The 21246-nt window shown below is 37.8% G+C and overlaps 1 long non-coding RNA gene across 1 annotated transcript in view; it reads right to left on the bottom strand.

Annotated features, from left to right (window-relative positions):
• Positions 1–2012: 2012 nt before the first annotated feature.
• Positions 2013–21246, bottom strand: part of LOC123379192 — a 236429-nt gene continuing 217195 nt past the window's right edge. The window contains exon 4 of the long non-coding RNA XR_006583372.1: positions 2013–10752. This is a non-coding gene — a long non-coding RNA (uncharacterized LOC123379192). The remainder of the gene's footprint in view (positions 10753–21246) is intronic.

Here is a 21246-nt window from a genome sequence, read left to right as displayed (position 1 = left end):
AGAAAAATAAATCTCTTAGTTGGGATCTTTTGAGCTGCAAATGACATAAGAAGTAACTATAAATCAGGGCACCCGGGTGGCTCAGTTGGTTAAGTGTCTGACTTGATTTCGCCTCAGGTCATGATCTCACAGTTTGAGAGTTGAGGCCCACTTTGGGCTCTGCACTGACAGTGTGCAGCCTGCTTGTGATTCTCTCTCTGCCCCTCCCCTGCTTGTGCTCTCTCTAAAAAATAAATAAATAAACATTTAAAAAAAAAGAAGTAACTATAAGTTATTGAATTAATAATAGGTACACAACTGTGCGAAACAAGGCAGGTGGTTTCAGGACTGAAAGTCACAGGCACGATGGCCTGAGCAAGGGCCCGGGTGTGCTCTACCTTTCTGCTTGGCCATGCCCAGTATGTCAGAGATGTCTTCCTTGTGGTTTAAGGTGGTGGTAGCAGCTCCCAATGTCACATACAGACACATTGGCATCTATCGTACACAAAGATGACTTTTCTCTTATAAAGCCTTTTTATTGGGAAGAAAAAGTCTCCCCAAAACTCTCTGATGGAAATCTTCCCCTCGGGCCTCATTGGCCACATCTTGGTCACATGTATGTGCGTAATGTGATCACTGGAAAGATGAATGGGATTACATGGTTTGTGAGACCAATGACGATTTATGCCTTGAGATTTATGCATTAAGAGTTGCATCTTTCCTGAGCAGAGCGGAAGGTGGATGCTAGAGTAAAACTGGAAATCTCCTTGAAGAGTAGAAAAAGAGGAAGACAAGAAAGGGCAGGAAAAGGTGTAGAGAATGAATAATTCTGAAATTAGAGGGCCTGTTTAAAGAACTGAGAGCAGTACTTTAAGAAAACCAATGGCAGTGTGCTCTATATTGTTGGCCTGAAGGGGCAGAGTAGTTACCCAGACCCAGAAGGAGGTTATGTTTTAAAGCCTTCTATAAAGCCAGCCAGAGGCAAACTCACAATGAAGAAGCCCAGGAGACCATCTGGACTCTCCTCATCTCTTGTTGAGGTTCCCCATTGGCCAATCGTGCCTGGAAGCCAGAAGGCAAGTAGTTCATCTAGCAATGTCTCTTGTGGCAGGATGAGGGGAAGAGTGGAGAGCTGATTTGCAGGTGCAAATATATAGCACAATCGAAGTAGCCATTCATTAACTCCATCCTCACTGTCATTGCAAACAGAAACCACACTGCACATGCCTTTTCAAACAAAAATTAAGTTACTTTTAATTAAGTAACATAAAGAGTTGTTCTCTTTTCCTTCCTTATCCTATTCCTTTCAAAGTATGCCTACAACATTGTTTCCTTTAGTTAGTAACAGATTTTTTTTTTCCTTTAGCCTGATCATTTAGCAACATGTTAACAATCACTCAAAATGATTATACACACAGGCGCAGTCTAAGGAAAGGGAAATCGATACCTCCATTGTACCTGTTGCACAGAAGACCCCCAAGGAGTAGGGTCTTGGGAGACAAGGCAGGCAAGGAGTAGTTTAAGTTGTTTTAGCATTTACATTTTCAAATGTTTTTTCAAAGCTCTTTTAAAAATTCAAATAATCCCTGGGGAGCCTAGGTGGCTTAGTCGGTTAAGCATCGACTTCAGCTCAGGTCATGATCTCACGGTTTGTGAGTTCGAGCCCCACGTCAGGCTCTGTGCTGTCAGCTCGGAGCCTGGAGACTGCTTCAGATTCTGTGTCTCCCTTTCTCTCTGCCTTTCCCCTGCTCGCACTCTGTCTCTCTCTCTCTCTCAAAAATAAATAAAAAAACATTAAAAAAAACCCTTTTTTTAATCAAATAACTCGAACCTACACAGAACAATGTTATCTTACTTTGCCTCCCTAGATTTCTTACCAAAATTCCTTACAAGAACCTCTAATCTGGGGTGCCTGGGGGGGCTCAGTCAGTTGAGCCTCCGACTTCGGCTCAGGTCATGATCTCACAGTTTGTGGGTTCGAGCCCCGCATCAGGCTCTGTGCTGACCGCTTGCTCAGAGCCTGGAGCCTGCTTTGGATTCTGTGTCTCCTTCTCTCTCTGCCCCTCCCCCGCTCACACTTTATCTCACTCCGTTTCTCAAAAATAAATAAATGTGAAAAAACAAAAAGGAACGCCTAATATTTTTCAGAGTGATTCAAACTTTTCCTATCCTCCAAGTCATGCATCACCAGGAGAAAGAAAAAGACAGAAGGGCATAAAGAAACCACAGGAAGAACAAGTAAAACTTGAGGTGTTAACCCTCAAATTCTCAGTCTCTTATTCTAATCTCTACCCATCCACTTCTTCCTTCTGCCCTTTGCTGCTCTGATAATAGGACAATAAACTCCAAACGCATGACATGCCACCTCCATCTGGGGTCTATCAGCTACTGCGCTTGGCTTTCAAGACTCTCATTTTGTCTTGCTCCTGGCTGAACCACGAGAGCACATTCCAGTGTGCTGCTAATATTAAGGTGCATGTACCATGCTTAATCAATTGACTCCATATTTTAAAACATGATGGTTTCAGGTGAAAGAGCCAGAGAATGAATAAAATAGTTATGCAGTCCCCATTATATGGTACTAATTGATTTTAGTACCTCTTCTAAGTCAAAGAAATTTAAATGGGTTAATTTGGGATAGCTGTTAGCAACACTTAATCTTTTCATGCCTGAAATTTATACTTATCTACGGATAAAATTATGAAATCTCTTTGAAATACTTAATATCAAATAGAATAGAAAAGATAAGCTGGACTTTGTTTTAAATAGCTAACACTCTAATAGTTCCTTGCGTCTTTTTGCTAACAGAAAGGCAAGGTAATTAGTCCACAGATGTAAGATCCACAAGAACAGATACTTTTATCTCCTGTGTTCACTAATGTATTCTCAAGGGCAAAAACAGTGTCTGGCACGTCATAGATACTCAATTAATATATGTTGAATAATGAATGAATAGCTAAAGCCCCAAAGTAAGACTATCAAACAATTTAAGTTTCAAAAATACAGTTAGCTTATTTTAGGTGCTAAATACTAAAAACTATCAATAATAATAACAACATTATTACCGTTTTTAATATATATTCTTTGCCAGCTTGAGTGTTTCATTTGTAATACCTCGCTGAATCCTTACGAAAGATTCAATTTTACCATAAAACAAGTAGGAAGAATCCCATTCTTTAGATGAAAACACTGAGAGGCTATTGTTTAGTGAACCCAGGATTCACATCCTTATCTATATCTGTCTCCAAAGATCAGTTTCTTAAGCGCAAAACTATACCGACAGTTTGTATCACCAAAGTGTAACATCTCAAACTTGGAATCCAAGATTTAGTTCTTGAATCAAAAAACCTTTAACTTGGGATCAGGCAGCTCTAGATTTGAATATCTATATGGCCTCTTAGAGTGACAGCACACAAGTTCTTTAATTTCCCAGGGCCTCAGTTACTTTATCTGTAGGCTGTGTTTAGTTATCCTACCTTAGGAGGATTTTACTAGAATTCAGTGACACATTCTCATGAAGCTTGCCTAGCATATAATAAATGCTTATTTTTATGATTTTGTGACTAGCCACAAAAAAACACATTGAATTGGTGGGTTAAATTATTCTATTTGAAACAAAAATGCATAGAAATGTGATCTAAATAATTCCAATACTGAAAATGCCTATTGTCACTTCATATTTTTTTTTCCTCTTTGTTAGTTGGGGGTGGAAGAGACATTTCTCTCCCAGGATCCTATAATAAACTTGCTGTTTCACTTTGGCTATAGAGAGAGCTTTATCTATTAAGTCTTCAGGACCCATTCTCAGGAAATACTAGTCACTGTTAATGACTGATGAAGGAAACATGAGAGGTCAGACTGACATTAAAGTCATTCTTGTTTCATATAGCTTTGTTTTCAGAGCTCAAGGAGAGCACAGAGAAGTAGAGAACATTGCCTGCTAATTACTTTTTACTAAGTCCTAATTGCTAGCTTTTTTTTTTGTTTGTTTATTAAACTTTCTGTTTTCTTCATAAGATCACAGACATTTTCCTTTATTGCTTAATTTTTCCAAATTACTGGTAGGCACAAAGCATCCTCTGAGACCTATCTTTTCAGCTCTACTTGTACCAAAGGGCATTTTTAATTACTTAAGCTTTTCAATTTTTTTGAGAACTATTACATACCACAGTAGAACATCATCTTAAAATGCATGTAATATCTATGCCAATGTTTGTCTGAGTTCCTCATTTCCTTAAGAGCTTCCCTCTAAATGAGGGCAAGACATGACAGGCAGGGGGCAGGGGGAAGAAAGAAAAGAAAAAGAATTTCAAGAGAAAAGGGGGAAAATTAGCATACCCTTTTATTTTGTTGATTTTAAGAATTATTAACTTCTAAATCTCTGGCACCCAGTAGACATAAACGAAGCTATGTCTTGATATGATGGTAAGAAAGTGAAGTACAATGGGGATGAGAAGGCATAAGGTAGCAATGTTTAAAAAGTGTTTGGGCATAAACCACACAGGTGTAAAGCAAGAGTTCAGGTGAGACAAAGGAAGATGGGATGGATTTGACTGAGAAGACAACAGGGTAGTTCTGAAAACAATTTCGGACAACAGGCTAGGCTAATGCACTTTCTCAACTTAGGCTGGTCATGACAATCACCTGAGAATGTAATGTCCTGATGCCTAAGCAGCCATTGGGGCATTGAAATCACAATCTCTGAGAGTGGGATCTGGGCACCACGTGGTTTTAAGCTCCTGGTGATTCCATGAACAGCCAAGGCTGAGAGCCACTGGGCTAAGCAGGAAGATTCTAGTGCATGATTCTCCCCCATCGCTTTGAATAACACAGACATCTTAGCAGGCAAAATCATTATTTTTAAGGAGACAGTAAGCAACCTAACACATTTTCCTGTATGAATTCACTGCCTGAGTTTCCTGACAACTTCTGTCCATCCTTGGTAGAACTGGAGACAATGCTCTGAGTAAGAATCAAGTTGCAGCTCTGAGTCTTCAGAGTGGCAGAATTATAAACAAGGGGCTGTTGGGTCTCTACACTCCCCTACAGCTGCTGAAAAATCTTGATCTCTGGAGCAGCTGTAGGTAAAGCCTGTCTTCTCTCCAGCTGCCCAAGGAAACACTTGCCACCCCAAGCAGCTGTCCCAAAGCATAAATGAATTAACCTCCACCAGGAGTCACAAACAGCTGCTGAAATCAGCTGCTGGGACTGAGGTGAAGGGAAGGGCGGGGAAGTCATTGTCAGTTCCGAGGGGAACCCCACGATACTCCCAGTATTGCCATGGGTGGAGAGTACACAAAAGGGTGAAAGCTTGTGCAACAATTGCAAATAAACCTCTGCCAATGAAGTTACTAATTAAGAAGGACACACTTTGACAAGAAGCTATTAATCACTTTCCATTTTCTTGGAAACTTAAATATCCAGCATGTTAAAAAAAAACACACACATCTTGAAATGCTAAAATAGTTTTCAAATTGACAGAACTGGTTTATTGTTTTCTCATCCATTGTTCCTTTTTTTAAAATCTAGGCATTAACAAGTTTTCTTCTTTGTACTTGTCAGGTTTTAGAAACATGAGCTAAGGCTTTTTTTAAAAAGCTACTTTAAATGAATGAATTTTTCCTTCATTTCAAATGGTGGCACTTTACATATTTTTTAAATGCATTTTTAGTGAGTTAGAGCGTACATTTAAAGGTGTTAACAAATTCTGGAGCTTAAGACATATATTCCAATTTTTCTGGCACCTGGTGCATGTTGCTAAGCAGTGGCAGGAAGCTTCACAATCCAGAAGGCACCAAGGTCCTATGCCATTTTAACACTTAATTTTTACCTCTTACCCCCATGATAATATTCTTACCTTCCTGTCTTGCTCTCTTATATTCTTATGCCTTTAATATCTTACTGCCTGAGTTTATCACATTTTTAGCTTATTATCTTTTTAGTTCAAGATATGGTAGGTTAACCGACAGAGCTGTAGTAAAAAGTATTTTAAAAAGGATAGTTTTGAAGTAATCCCATAATGATTTCATGTACTTTTATGGTTCAAGGTCTATAGATTTAAAATGACACCAATTGAATCTTTTCTATCGTAAAGCCTCAAATATATCAGTAGGGTTGCAAATATAGTATTTTAACTCCATCACCAATGTCTTTTTGATATCATTTTTTTTCCCTCAGGGTAAAACATATTTTTAATATATTTTTATAAGAATGTCCAAAAGAGAATATATACATAACCTTTTGAAGCAGAGAAAGACAGACTTAGAAAAATCTAGAGAATTAGAGAAAGTTCAAAGAAGCACTACATAGATAGCCATAAGGTGGAACTTAGAATACACATGCAACAAGGGAGGAGTAAGGAATATGTCAGTCGGAACAATTTCTGTTACAAATTGCAGAACTCAACTCAAAATGATCTGAGCAAATAAATATTTAAACTCAGAAGTAGCCACTTTCAGTTAAAACTATGTTTTTGATAGATACCATTAGGACTCTGTTTCTCTTCCTTTTACCTCTCCACTTTCCTTTCTAAGCCTTCATTCCTGTTCAGGTTCTCTCCCAGTGATGATAAAGAACACAGGAAAACCCACGCTTACATAATACTACCTTAGCAATCACAGAGGAAAGACAGCACCTCTTTCAAATATATCTAGTCTCAGGGCTAAATTTTACTGAACCAAATTAGAGCAAGTGCCCTTCCCTGAGCTGAACTGTGGCCAGGGAACATACCAACGTATGCAGGCCACTTGCCAACTTCTAGATCTGGAGAAGGGTAGACTCATGCCTACCTGAATTACATGGACTGAAAGTGGAGGAAGGGTTGTGATGCAAAAGAAAGTCTGTGAGATATGGAGAGGAAGCCACATATGCACATTCATGAAAGCATGTGCCCACACACACACACACACACACACACACACACACACACTACACGCCTATACCTTTCAGCATCCCAGATAATGTGCTCAAAATAGGATAATTTAAGGAAGGTTTGATAAAGAACTATTTACTTAATAAAGATATGGGCAGGGTAAAACGGAACAAGAAAAAGAGGAAACGGCAGTTAACAGAATCTGAAAGAAGGCAATCTTATAGAGATTTCTCTCCCTTGGAGAGAAATAACAGCCTTTTGTCAAGAAACAGAGCCAGCACAAGACAACCTGGCAAGGAAGAAGCCAGGGGAACAAATACGCTAGCCTCACTCACCTCCTTCCCTCAGATCTCTGATAGAGGAGCCCCATTGGCTAAACCCAGCAGGAAGTCAGATGACAAGGGAGCTCCCAGGACACGGTTAAAAATAGAATGGACATGGCAGATCAAACAGAAGATATCTAGCACATGCAGCCACTACAAAAAGATAGTTCATAACAGTGTCTGGTAGCAAATGTATGATGGAACAAATCCCATTACAATAAAGAACATAGAGATAAGATATCTGTAGAACTTAAAGGAAATCCATCCTCCGTTCCATCTAATCTCCCAACATTTATTTGTCTCCCTGCTTTTCTTCATAGCCAAGTTCACTGAAAGAATAGTTCGTGTACCCTACTTCTACTTTCATCCCCAACAGTCGACAGCAGTGATTTTCCAAATGTGGTCTCCTGACCAGCAGCATCAATATCACCTGGAAACTGGTTGGAGATACAAACTCATCTGACCTCATCCTAGACCTGCTGAATTAAAAACTCTTGAGAAGTTGGGGCTCACCAATCTGTGTTTTAACAAGCCTTCCAGATGACCCTGAAACACATTAAAGTTTGAGAATCACTGCACTGCAAAATGCCTATTTCTAAGATTACCAATGAATTGTACCATGGTAGTGTCTATGAACACTTTTCTGTCTTCCTCTTTCTTGACCTTGACTTTGACCTTTTTGTGCAATATGTGATACTGTGATCCTATTTCTAAGATTACCAATGAATTGTACCATGGTAGTGTCTATGAACACTTTTCTGTCCTCCTCTTTCTTGACCTTGACTTTGACCTTTTTGTGCAATATGTGATACTGTGATCTCTTCTGCATGGGGGATTATCCTCTCTGTCATTTCATGCTCCTGTCTCAGGTCATAAGGCAGGAATATCCATCCTCTTAAAATATTAGGAAGAAAACTAATGCTCATGTCTTTACCCATCATATCCAAACCTCCCTAATACCAGTAAGAACCACTGATGATAAGCAGAGCTAATGAAGTGAAAATAACTGCTCTCATGAAAAATGCCCCTTAGGTATGTATGTTTGTTTGCTTGCTTGCTTGTTTGTTTGTTTCTTAGGTTGCCTCCTTGAAAGCTTTATTGTGTGTTCTTTGATCCTGCATCTGCCATACATAAAACTCAGTTACAGCAGTATGGGAAGGTGGAACCTATAGTTTTCCATCCATTGTTTCTTCTAGTAGAAAGGGTAGTATCATTCAAGGAGTATATAAGAAGGCAACCCAGTCTGGCCTAAGGCAAATTTTCCAAGCCAATAAATAATTGCTGGATATCAACAATTGTTTGTCAACAAATAATGCTGATATCTTTATCTGGCTCTTATGTATCATTTTTCAATTCAGAATCCACTAAACTAGTGGAGAAGTGTGGTTAATTATGACTCTAAACCCCCAACATAAGATGTATTGTCTGGAAAACTGTGAGAATAGATTCATGACTTAACCATTTTAGATCAAACTATGACATGGCCAGACTGAACATTCTAATGTGTCTGAAATGGCTACCTTTAACAAGTGGTGGTTATTGAGTTTTTTGAACTTTGAAATCAGGAAGCTTATATTTTGGCAAGAGTCTACATGAGTCTCTACAAGAGTGTTAACAGGTTTCGGCTATGTAGGTAGGCTTTAGCTTAAGTGAACAAGGGGCCGGTTGGATCTCTAAGCAACACTTTAACTGGTGGGCTTGAGCTTAGGACCACAGTTGGTTTTAAGCAGGAAAGGGAGTCATAATAGCACTCATGATGAACATTTCAGAGGCTTCAAACATAACAGGCAGAAATCTGGTTGTAGGTGCAAATAATGTGTCCTTTCCCAAGGTCAGGAGAGACTCCTTTTGGGAATTTAAATTAGGAAGACAATTTCACTTCTTCTGGGACTTGGTCCCACATAGAGTAAGATATTTGTTAGAGCCAAGAAAGGGTCCTATCACAATATTCAGACTTTTTGTGCATACACTTTTGGAAAGCATCTCAGCCTGGAATATGAAGTACAGGGCTGGAGTTAGTGTCTCTTGAGCCATAGAAGTTGAGATTTTTGGAGTCCTGAGAATCAGTAGAAGAAATCTAACAGGTTGTTTGTTCCCACCCCTATCCTATTTCTTAGCTGTTGCTAAATGATCCATTATGGGGAGAGAGGAGTCAAGTCCTCCTAAAAGAGGAATATAAGTGGTAGAGGTGGTGCCACTAGAGTCCTAAAGATGGACTGATGACAAAGGAATTAAAAAAAAAATACTAGAAGTTTATTGTAAAGAAACACATGGCATTGGTCATTGTTTTTCATTGGACTTCTGCTCTTGCAGCAATGAAAACACAGGCTTTGCATAAATGGGATCTAATAATAGCCAACTTAACAATTTCATGGAGAAACTAAAACCAAAAACATTTCTATCATTTTTTAAATCTGTCTATCCTCCAAATGCCAGTAAATACATGATCCTTAGCTGACATCAGTAGTGAGTCTAGATAGTGGTATATTTTAAGCCCTGATTATGTTATTTTGGTAAAATTGATGTTATGGAGCCTATGGATTTTTGTGCTTTCTCAATCATGTGGGTAAGCACGTAGCACTGCTGTGATCCAGTGTGTCCTATTGATTCTCAGGCTCCTTTAAAGGACCCACTAGAAGATACTGGAGGAATTCTCACTGACTTAAAATGCTGAAGGAATTCTCACTGACTTAAAACCCCTACTTAACTGAAAAACAGAAAAATAAAGCATGATGGAGAGCTAAATTTTAGATTTTAATTCTTTGGAAATTTAATTTAGAAGCAAATTTATTCTGGGCATTAATTTCTCCTCAGCAATTTAATAATTAGAGGGTGTTCTGATTGTGAAAATTTGGGTCATGTTTCTAGTGCTGCTGGCATTGTGTTATCTGGAACATTTTCTATTGTAATTTGACTGAATATGTAACTCAGTGAATTATATAAATGAATATAATTTGAGATAGTGAATAGAATAGAGAATACATATAATGCATCTTAGTAGACAAATTATTGAATGTAGTCTTCTTTTCACTATTATAGATCATTCTGGGGCAACATCTGAATTGCCCACCATGGTTCAAAGAGCATAACAGGAGTGGTAGATGGTGACAGTGTGTGATATCACAAAGATGGGAACAAGACTGGCCTTCCAAACTACAGCTCCCTCCTGCACACCAAGTTTTCCATAAGCTTAACAGTCAAGCCAAAGTGTCAAGAAAATGGTAAGCTGTGGTGTATAAGAGAATCATTTCCTGATACTGATTACATTTCAGCTTCAAACCCTAACATGGGACCTCCCACCCTCTCTAATCTCCTCACTGCTCCCAAAGGAAGAGGGAATGACAGATATGGGTGAGAGTCTACCCTTTGTTGGGGACGTTAATGTGATAGTCTTTTTGTGCACTTCCTCCTTTATAAAACTCCATCTTCTTTTGGCTACTGTAACTCCATTTTCCTCAAATGTTTTTCCTACCTCTCTGTCCAATTCTTCACAGTATCTTTGACCAGCTCTACTCTCTCCACACATTCCTTCAGCAGGTTATCCAGGATACTGTCTTTGGTGCTTTCAGAATAACTGTGCTAAAATGCAAATAGAGACATGTCACTCTTTGACTTAACATTTTTCAATGGATTCCTTTAGCTTTTGGAGAAAAATCTAAACTCTAGCTTAGTCTATGAAGCTCTTCATAATCTGGTCCCTGATGGCATGTTGTAAGTAAATGAATAGGGACATGATAAAATTTACAGATCTGAAATACCACTGCAATAACAATGTAGATGAACATAATAGGTGTCCAGTAAATATCTGTGAATAAAGGAATGAAGGAATAAGGATATGAGATCCTGACTGAGGATCTTTTAAAAAAAAGTGAGAGGAAAGAAGGACTCAGAGATAATAAGTTAGTAAGTCTTCAGCAAGGGAAAATAATTAATTAGAGGTAGGAGATTGTAGGGGAAGTGATAATATAGACTTTTTGTGCAGTTGATGGTGTCATTTTTCAAGACAGAATCACAAAGAAGACAATTTTAAGGTAAAATTTGTAAGTTCAGCATTAGAAATATTGGTCTCAAGCTTCCAACCACAACCCAATTAATTCTTTGCTCCATCTGTTTGAAATAATTTATCTGAACACAACATTATATTTTCTCTGTATTTCAAACCTATTCTGACTTTCTTGAGTGCATTTCCCTCTTTTGTTCCTGACATCTTTCCATTCTTTGAGACTCATTTTAAACATCCTTTCCTTTAGGAAGCTGCTGTGCTCCTTCTATCAATCCATAAATTATAAATTATATCCATAAAATTCATGCACCTATCCATCCATTAATTTACTTGATATTTAAGTATCTAGTTAACAATGTATTAAATATTTATGAAGTGCCTACTATGTGTCATGTACTGTCCCTGTTCTGTACCCCTTACTTCTAAAATAATATTTAACATATTACACTGTAGTGCTTGATGTAGAATATATCTTTTCCACACAGTATATGCTCTTTGAATGTAGATATGCTCTATTAATTGGATTTAGTTTTCCTAGCACCAGGCTATAAAGGCATATGGAGGCTGCTAGGAAAATGATTGTGAGGGAATGAATCCAAGAAACCTATTGATAAGTTAGGTGTTAAACTCTGGCCAATGGTGCCTTTGAAAATCTGATCCCTGTAGATTCTACTCTGAGAAAGACAAGAAACACACATAACGTAACACCAAATGTCAGGAATCAAATTTTGCACCAAGGTGAATGAAGTAGGCATCAGTGGGACTGAGCAGCTGGCAAACCTTGAAAGAACCAGAGGAGAAGCTGTTGCAACAAGGCATCTCACAAGTCAAATTCATAAATGCTAAGCAATTACCTGGAGGACCCTTTGTGTATCATTAAGAATGAATTTCTCTGAACCAGGACTGGATTCATAAAGGAGTAGAACTCAATGAAATACTGTTAGTATTATCATTATTAGGTCTTTACTGAATTGTGAATGAATCTTCCATTACCTTAAAATATATTGCAACTTTATTATAACTGCGATTCTACAATTTTCTCTGGCTATTAAATGTTACTGTGTCTTAAAAATTCTTAAAGGACTACTGCTTCAAAGTCGAGTTACGATTTTCCCCATATTTTCCAGATATAAACAAGTAATACAAAATTTTCCATTTGACTTGATTGCTACACTCAATAAGTTGTCCAAGTGTGTCCAACGGAGATCAAGATCTTTCTGTTATAATGATTTCTGAATTTGTTTAAACTGACTTTAAATTTTATCTTTTAATAGACATGCACTCATTTGTTAGCATTTCTTTCTGACAAATGTTCTTAAAGTCTGTCGTGTTTGTTTTTACATATAGTTATTGGAGAAGAAATTTAGCATACTATGCTTGAGGGCAAAATGTCAAACACACACAGTATTATAACACAAAAGTAGTGAAATTTACCTTTAAATATAAGTTTAAATTAGATGTGTAAGTCAATAAAAATCTACAAATGTGTTTAAAGGCCATAGGATTTTCACTAACCTAGCTCTCACTTACTGATCACTTAAGGAATTTGAAGGGCTAAAGAAATGAGGGAAAGTTTATAGAATATGACTGATTGGTTATGAGAGGTCAAGAAAGGTTTCTGGCCTAGTTAACTAGATAAATAGAATAACTATTAACAAACAGGAAAATAAAAATGAGGAGCAAACAAATTTATTAAAAATGAACGAGTGTGGCTTTTTAAAGATACTGAATTGGATGGTATAGTGGGATATCAGAATGACAAAAAGCATTTATACATTACTTAGAGATATGAGAGTAGAATTCAAGAAGGAGATAATGACTGAAATAAAAAGTATGTGTGAGAGTCCTTTATAAAAAATAAGGATGTATGACATGGTAAAGAATTCAGAGAGTAGAAATTTAGAACAAGAAGGGACGCCTGGGTGGCTCAGTCGGTTAAGTGTCTGACTTTGGCTCAGGTCACGATCTCACAGTTCGTGAGTCTGAGCCCTGCATCGAGCTCTGTGCTGACAGCTCAGAGCCTGGAGCCTGCTTCAGATTCTGTGTCTCTCTCTCCTTGTCTCTCTATGCCCCTCTCCCACTAGCACTCTGTCTCTCTCTGTCAAAAATGAATAAGCTTTTTAAAAATTTCTTAAAAAAGAAATTTAGAACAAGAAGAAGACAGGAACAATCAATAGAACAAGAAGTAACAGTACTAAGAAACTGAAGAAACCTCCAAACAAGAACCATCTTGCATAATTTTTCTCCCTTTAAGGGAGACGGAAGGGTGTGTTAATCAGAATAGTCTAGGCTGCTTTAACAACACCCAGACCTAAGTAGATTAACAAAATGAAAGTTTATTTATCTTTCTCTCAGGAAGTCTTTTGTACTTTGGGTGACTCTCCAGGACAAGTGTCTTCTCTGAAGCCACTCAACATTCCAAGAAACTTTGATCTTATGACTCCACTGTTTCAATATGTGGTCTGTATGCTCACTACTGGAAAAATAAAAAGAAGCAAGCAGGCTGCACAAGGAGTGTGGCAGTTGTATCTTGCATCAACTTGTCCAATCTGAAACTATTTCCCAGAATCCCTTTCCGCTTTAAGTTTCCCAGTTAAAGGTGGCCAATGCAAGAATAGCCCAAGATTAGAAAGGTAAAAATGAAATGGTAGTGGGGCACCTGGATGGCTCAGTCAGTTAAGCATCCGACTCTGGATTTCAGTTCAGGTCACGATCTCACGGTTGTGAGATCGAGCTCTGTGTTGGACTAGGCATGGACCCTGCTTAAGATTCTCTCTCTCTCCCTCTCTGTCTGCCCCTCCCCACCCTCTCTCTCTCTCTCAAAAGAAAAAAAAAATGAGGGGTGCCTGGGTGGCTCAGTCGGTTAAGCGTCCGACTTCAGCTCAGGTCACGATCTCTCGGTCTGTGAGTTTGAGCCCCGCGTTGGGCTCTGGGCCGATGGCTCAGAGCGTGGAGCCTGCCTCCGATTGTGTGTCTCCCTCTCTTTCTGCCCCTCCCCTGTTCATGCTCTGTCTCTCTCTGTCTCAAAAATAAATAAACGTTAAAAAAAATGAAATGGTAATGGTACACTATAAAAATCATGACTGGAGATAGTGAGAGACAGATGCAAAGCTATCAGCAGATTCTGCCTTGTCTTTGCTCTCCCCACACTAACAAATAAATGGGGAGGCACAGAAGATCTAAGCTTCTTACTCACCCTCACTCCATGTCCTGACTACCAGCCTTTCTCATCAACAGTAATACCCAGCCCACTAACAGTTGCAAAGGCAACAACCTACCATATACTTCTCCAGCTCTCTTCTTTCACAGTCCCACACTGGCAGGTGGACATATCCGGCTTATGTAATCCCTGACAAGCACTAATTTATCCACCCGTGCCAGTGCTTCAGAAGTACTGCTTTGTGACTTTTTTTATTGATCTCCAAATCACCCTTTTATACTTCTATTTCTCCGTCCACTACAATTGTGTAAATTCTTATCAAATAATAAGTCCCTTGTTCCGTAATACTTATAGTGGTTCTACTTTCCTGACTGACACTTATTGCTAAAAATTTTGGGACCAAGTGTGGTTCCAGGGGAATAGAAGTTTAAGAATGGGAACAAAGAGGGGCGCCTGGGTGGCGCAGTCGGTTGAGCGTCCGACTTCAGCCAGGTCACGATCACGATCTCGCGGTCCGTGAGTTCGAGCCCCGCGTCAGGCTCTGGGCTGATGGCTCGGAGCCTGGAGCCTGTTTCCGATTCTGTGTCTCCCTCTCTCTCTGCCCCTCCCCCGTTCATGCTCTGTCTCTCTCTGTCCCAAAAATAAATAAACGTTGAAAAAAAAAAAAAAAAAAAAAAAAAAAAAAAAGAATGGGAACAAAGAGGGGCGCCTGGGTGGCTCAGTCGGTTAAGCGGCCGACTTCGGCTCAGGTCATGATCTCGCGGTCCGTGAGTTCGAGCCACACGTCGGGCTCTGTGCTGACAGCTCAGAGCCTGGAGCCTGTTTCAGATTCTGTGTCTCCCTCTCTCTGACCCTCCCCTGTTCATGCTCTGTCTCTCCCTGTCTCAAAAATAAATAAAACATTAAAAAAAATTATAAAAAAATAAAAAAATTAAAAAAAAAGAATGGGAACAAAGAGTTAGTTTTCTTAGTAAATAGTAATGAAAGCATTAATGACCCTATTGACAGTGACAAAGAAAACTGTTATTCTGCAACATGCAGTGGCAGAAATATTACTTAAATTATCACCTGTACTCAAAGGCCTATAGAAGGGAAAGATTTGAGTGATTTGCTCTTTTAGAACATTTTAATACAAATAAAAGTATAATGAGTTGTCTGTTCTAAGTGCACTAGAAAACTTGGAGAAAAAATGATGGACTCAGGATGTTAAATTTACATCTCAAAGATTGGTAAAAACAACAACAACAACAACAACAACAACAACAACAACACACCAAAAATAGTTTCTCCGCCTGCTCCCAAAAGGCATCCTTATTTCTTTAATTGTATATCAAGATTTCTGAAGGCAGAACCCAAAGTCTAATCCACTGTGTGGCTGCATTAGAACCTCAGTTGGATTCCCAACCTCAGGGTAAAGACATTAATTGAGAAAGAGTGAGACGCTAAAAAATATGATGGGCACATTCCAATGAAGTATAGGACCGTGACTCCCTAGATTGTACTGATCTTCCTTTGCCAGTAAAAGCAGCCCTGCTCACCCTGTCCAAGTATGGAGATGTACTTCCCTGAGGTAGTTATCATGCAGGGATTTACCCAATCAAGACCGACTCTCCTTCCATCTAGGCCTACAAACCAGACCTAATTCCTGCCAGGCTCCAAATGGTCAGGTTCAAGATAACGACTATACCCACTCAAAGACTTCTAATATGTTTGTCATTTTTGTTTAATCAACAAACCCGAGTAAATATGTACAGCAATGGCTTATTAGAGTGTTGAGTTGTGGTAGAAGGAAGATCTTGTTTGATGGGACAGAATTTGTTGATATGGCAAGAATCAAATGGAACTCTCTTAATTTTGAGAGATGAGCAAGACTACTGCAACAGGCCGCAGAGCCATAGCAGTAATTAAAATGGTTTCAACAGGGATCTTTGGCATTTGACAATTTATCATGGCATACCTAAAATGGAAAAACTACTGATGTCTTAATTTATATAAGCAGAAATTACCTAGGAATGGAGAACAGATGTCTGACTTGAATCATAATAATAGTCACAGCTCCTTAAAAATTCTAAGTTTTGAGCCAGTTCACAAACCCTGAGGCATTTGAGTGAAAGGAAGAATCCCTTGAGGAAGGACCCTGTCACATTGCCAAATAATATATCCTAAATCTTTTTCTTAGTCCTTCCTAAGGGACATGTGGCCTTTTACACATTATCTCTGAGCCGAAATAACTTCTTTTTGTCCATTTGCTTGTTAGTTTTTAAAGTTTATTTATTTATTTTGAGAGACATAGAGAGAGAGGAAAAGAAAACACATGAGTGGGAAGGGGCAGAGAGAGAAGGAGAGAGAGAGAGAGAGCAATCCAAGCAGGCTCTGCACTGTCAGCTTCAAGACAGGGCTTGAACTCATGAACCATGAGATCGTGACCCAAGCTGAAATCAAGAGTCAGACACTTAACCGACTGAACCACCCAGGCACCCCTGAGCTGAAATAATTTTTGAAGAACCAAAACACCACAAGGGACCACCAGCCAGTCACAGTACAGGCTTGAGGAAATCAGGCAATTAATTAAGTTTTGTCTTGAGTCTAATTCATAGTAAGCTCAGTGTATGCCTAAAATCAATCAACCCATCCTTCTTTTCCCACTTCTGGAATGCATTATTGGAATAGACATGATAAACAGGCAGAATCTCCACATTAGTTTCCTGGCTCATGGAGGAAAGAGCTATTAAGGTAAGAAAAACCAAGTGGAAACCTCTACAACCACTCTACTCACAAAAATAATAAAGGCGGCATTTCATTCCTGGAGGGATTGCAGGTACAAGTGCCAATAACAAGGACTTGAAAGATATAGAAACAGTGATTCCTACCATATTTCTATTCAACTTGCCTATTTTTCCTGTGCAAAGGACAGATGAATCTTGAAGAGTGACAGGAGATTATTGCAAACTTAAACTGGTGGTGACTTCTATTACAGCTGCAGTTCCAGACGTGATTTTTTTACTGAAATAAACCAAATATGTTCCCTGGTTCCTTGTATGCAACTAGTGATTCTGTGAATGCGTTCACCTAGCAGAGATAGCAATACATTATTATGAATCTGCTTCAGGACTTTACCCACTATATAGTCCTATGTCATAATCTATTCCACAAGGAACTTCCTTGATCACCTCGCCATTCCACAAGATACCATGATGGTTCACACTGATGATATCATGCTTAGATTTGTTGAGCAAGAAGTAGGAACTACACTAGACACCTTGATATGTATACGCAGAAAAAAAATCAGAAAAATTTCTAGGATTCTAACAGTCAGGAGCTCTTCCAAAGTAAAGGTTAAGCTTTTGAATTTGACTCTTCTTAACACTGAGAAAGGGATTATGCCTACTGGGTCTCTTTGGATTTGAAGGCAACATTTATGTCATTTGGGCATGCTATTAGGACTAAATAGTTTATTTTTAATTGAGATAAACTTGATATATAAAATTATATGTGTAAGGTGTAAAACATTATACTTTGATATTTATATATACTACAAAGTGATCACCACCACGTTGTTTTGCTATTGGGTTGTATGGGTTCTTCACATATTTTGGATATTAACCCCTTATAAGATGTATGCTTTGCAAATATCCTCTCCCATTCAGTAGGTTGTTTGTTTGTTTTCATTTTGTTGATGGTTTCCTTCACTGTGCAGAAGCTTTTTACTTTGATAGATACGTTTATTTTTACTTTTGTTTCCTGTGCCTATGGAATCAAATTTAAAAACAACAACAACAAACAAACAAAACATTGCTAGAACCAATGTCAGGGAACTTACCACCTCTGTTTTCTTCTAGGATGTTATGATTTCAGATCTTACATTTAAGTCTATAATACACTTGAGTTAACTTTTGTGTACAGTGTAAGATTCTTTTGCATGTGACTATCCCTATCCAGTTTTCCCAACATTTATTAGAGACTGTCCTTTCCCCATTGTTCATTCTTGGCTCCTTTAGTGTAAATTAATTTGCTATATATGTTTGGGTTTCTTTCTGGGCTCTCTCTCTCTTCCACTGAACTCTGTGTCTGTTTTTATGCCAGCACCATACTCTTTTGATTACTGAAGTTTTAAGCTTGTTGTATAGTTTGAAATCAGGGAGTGTAGTGCCTCTAGCTTTGTTCTTCTTTCTCTAGATTGTATTGGCTATCTGGGGTCTTTTGCGATTCCATACAGATTTCAGGATTATTTGTTCTAGGTTTCTGAAGAATGCCATTGGTATTCTTGATAAGGATTGTGTTGAATCTACAGATTGCTTTGGGTAGCATGGACATTTTAAAAAAATGTTAATTCTTCCAATTCATGCGGATGGAATATCCTTTCATTTATTTGTATCTATATGACTTTCTAGAGTCATATAGTTGTCAGTGTACAGGTCTTTCACTCCCTTGGTTAAATATATTTCTCGATATTTTATTCTTTCTGATGCAATTATAAATGGGACTGTTTTCTTCATTTCTCTTTCTATAGTCTGTTATTATTGTATATAAATGTAGCATATTTTTGTATTAGTTTTGTATACTGCAATATTAATGAATTCATTTATTAGTTCTAATAATTTTTTGATGGAGTCTATAGGGTTTTCTATATATCATGTCAACTGCAAATAGTGACACAGTTGTACCTTATCTTTTCCAATTTTGATGTCTTTTCTTTCTTTTTACTTGTTTAACTTCTGTGGCTAGGACTTCTAATATTATGTTGAATAAAAGTGGTGAGAGTGGGTATCCATGTCTTTTTCCGGAACTTAGAGGTAAATCTTTTAGCTTTTCACTACTGAGCATGATGTTAACTGTGGGTTTCTCCTATATGATCTTTATTATATTGAGGTATGTTCCTTCTGTACCCATTTTGAGAGTTTTTATCATAAATGGATGTTGGATTTTGTTAAATGCTTTTTCTGCATCCATATGATTTTTATCATTCATTAATGTGGTATATCATGTTGACTGATTTGTGAATCTTAAACCATCCTTACATCTCCAGTATAGTCCCACTTCATCATGGGGTATGATCCTTCTAATGCATTGTTGAACTCACTTTGCTAATAACTTTGTTTAGGACTGTTAATTCGAATTAATATTCATCAGGGATATTGGCCTATAATTTTTTGTTTTGTGTTGTCTCTTGTCTGATTTTGGTATTAGGGTAATGCTAACCTCATTAAATGAGCTTGAAAGTGCTCCCTCCTCTTCAATCTTTTGGAAGAATTTAATAAGGATAGCTATTAAATATTCATTGAATGCTTGGAAGAATTCTGCAATGAAACCATCTAGTCCCGGGCTTTTGTTTGCTGAGCGGTTTTTGATTACTGATATAATCTCCTTGCTAATAATCAGTCAGTTCAGATTTTCTATTTCTTCATGATTCATTTTCTAAAATAGGTACACCAGCTTTCTTTTCATTTCCATTTGCATGGAGCATCTTTTTTTGTCCCTTCACTTTTAGCCTGCATGTGTCCTTAGATCTGAAGCATCTCATAGGTAGTATGTATATGGGTCTTGTTTTGTTTTTGTTTTTGTTTTTGTTTTTGTTTTTATCCTTTCAGCCACCTTATGCTTTTTGATTGGGAAATTTAATCCATTTACAAGTAAAGTAATTACCGATAGGTATGTACTTAATTCCATTTTGTTTATTGTTTTCTGGCTGTTTTTGTAGTTCCTGTCTCTTTTCTTTTTCTCTCGATCTTTTTTTTTTTTTTTTCCCTGTGCTTTGGTAATTTTCTTTAGTGTAATGTTTAGATTCCTTTTTTATTGCCTTTTGTGTATCTACTATGTATTTTTGTTTTGTGGTTACCGTGATATTCACATATAACACCCTCTATATATAATAGTCTCTTTTAAGTTGATAGCATCTTAAGTTTAAACATATTCTAAAAAGTGTATATTTTTACTCCCCACATATGTTCTGTTTTTATGTCATATTTTACATCTTTCTATTTTCTGTATCCCTTAACTAATTATAGTAAACTTTACTACTCTTGACTTTTAACCTTCATATTAGCTTTGTAAGTGGTTAATCCCCTACCTTTATTGTAATTTGCATTAACCAGCGAGGTTTTTACTTTCATATGTTTTCTTGTTACTACTAGTGCCTTTTTTTTTTCAGTTTAAAAAAGTCTCTTTAACATTTCTTATAAGGCTATTTAGTGGTGATAAACTCCTTTACTTTTTGTTTGTCTAGAAAATGCTTTATCTCTCCTTGAATTCTGAATGATAACTTTGCCAGGTAGAGTATTCTTGGTTGGAAATATTTCCTCTCAGCACTTTGAATATATTATGACATCCTTTCTGCCCTACAAAGTTTCTAGTGAAAAATCATCTTATAGTCTTATGGGGGCTCCCTTGTATTTAACAAGTTATTTTTCTCTTGCTGCTTTTAAGATTCTTTTTTTTTAACTTTTGACATTTTAATTATAATGTGTCTTGGTTTGTATATTGTTGGGTTCATCTTATTTTGAACTCTCTGGGGCTCTTGAACCTGGATGTCTATTTCCTTCCCCAGATTAGGAAAGTCTTCATTCATTATTTCTTCAAACAAGTTTTCTACTCTTTTCCTTCTCTTCTCCTCCTGGGACCCATATAATGTGGATGTTATTCTGTTTGATGTCTCACAGGTCCCTCAAGCTATTTTCACATTTAAAATTCTTTTTTTTTTCTTTTTGTTGCTCTGTTTGAGTGAATTCAACTGACCTGCCTTCTAGGTCACTGATTCATTTTCTACTTTGTCTAGTCTGCTGTTGAACCCCTCTAGTATTCCGTTTGTGACTTCTGTTTGGTACTTTCTTATATTTTCCACCTCTTTGCTGAAGTTCTCCCTATGGTCATCCAACCTTCTACTGAGGTCAGTGTGCATCTTGGTGTCTATCAC

The sequence above is a fragment of the Felis catus genome, chromosome C1 (assembly GCF_018350175.1).
Source record: "Felis catus isolate Fca126 chromosome C1, F.catus_Fca126_mat1.0, whole genome shotgun sequence".
NCBI lineage: Eukaryota > Metazoa > Chordata > Mammalia > Carnivora > Felidae > Felis > Felis catus.
Note: the sequence above shows the minus strand (reverse complement) of the source record. Positions and strands in the feature narration are given on the sequence as shown.